The sequence below is a fragment of the Mus pahari genome, chromosome 6 (assembly GCF_900095145.1).
Source record: "Mus pahari chromosome 6, PAHARI_EIJ_v1.1, whole genome shotgun sequence".
Lineage (NCBI taxonomy): Eukaryota > Metazoa > Chordata > Mammalia > Rodentia > Muridae > Mus > Mus pahari.
In genome coordinates this window covers 3,900,483-3,901,395 of record NC_034595.1, presented here as the reverse complement: position 1 = coordinate 3,901,395, position 913 = coordinate 3,900,483, and the positions used below count along the sequence as shown (strand labels likewise).

General features: G+C 39.2%; 1 protein-coding gene and 1 pseudogene across 1 annotated transcript in view; one reads left to right on the top strand and one right to left on the bottom strand.

The window, feature by feature from the left end:
- Positions 1-203: 203 nt before the first annotated feature.
- On the bottom strand, positions 204-303 carry LOC115064271 (annotated as a pseudogene).
- A 440-nt stretch (positions 304-743) lies between these two features.
- Positions 744-913, top strand: part of LOC110323775 (acyl-coenzyme A amino acid N-acyltransferase 1) — a 15,540-nt gene continuing 15,370 nt past the window's right edge. The window contains exon 1 of the mRNA XM_029540480.1: positions 744-829. The gene's annotated coding sequence lies outside the window, so the exon portion shown is untranslated. The remainder of the gene's footprint in view (positions 830-913) is intronic.

The following is a 913-nucleotide window of genomic DNA, read 5'->3' as shown; positions in this document are numbered from 1 at the left end:
CATCTTCATCAACTTTCAAGGTACTTTCCCAAGGTATTATGCCCAATTCCTATATACCACATTACATGCATATGTGGATATACTATGAAAAGAAAACCAACAGGAAGAGGCACTAAAATGAGGGTTATTTCAGGAAGACAATATTTTCAAGTTTTTTTCTTCTTTCTTGTGATTTACTTTCTTACCTACTCTCAAAAAAAAAAAAAAATACAGAATGCTTCGTGAACTTGTGTGTCTTTTGCAGGAGCCATGCTAATCTCAGTACTGTTCAAATTTTAGCATACGGGCTGCTGTAATGAGCACAGCTTTAATCACTTATACAGAAGCACCATGTTCTTTAGAGCAAGCGGTATTGATCACTATACACTCTCCTATACACTATATACTTTCCTAAAACTGTAAGATGTCCCTTTTGAGAAATTTTTGATGCTCTGCTACAATATATCACATAAATTCCAGTACCTTTTCTTAGACCAACCAAGTCATAGCCTTCAGGTGTGGCCCCTAGTAATATTTTCAAACACATGATCCTCCTGTGACTCTTTTGTTTGCAGTCCACACCACTGCAGAGATGGAAAGAGGATAACCTGTTTACAAGATTACTGCCACAGAGGAGGAGATCAGTGATGAAAGCCAAGAGAGGGAAGGAATTATTGGGAGTTGAGAGGAGGAGTCAAGGAAAAAGGCTTAAGTATTAAAGTCCATTCTGGAGCAGCTCAGTTGAAAGACAGCCTAGGACAGAATCTCTGCTTTCAGTCTGTGATGGCTCCTGCTCCTGCTTTGACCTTGGGAACCTAACAAACAGGATCCTGGTGGTTTTCCTGGAAACGTTTGTAACTTTCTTCTTCTTTTTTAAAAGTATAGAATAGAGTTTATTCAGGGCATGGGGAGGGGAGTTAAGAGGGTAGTAGAG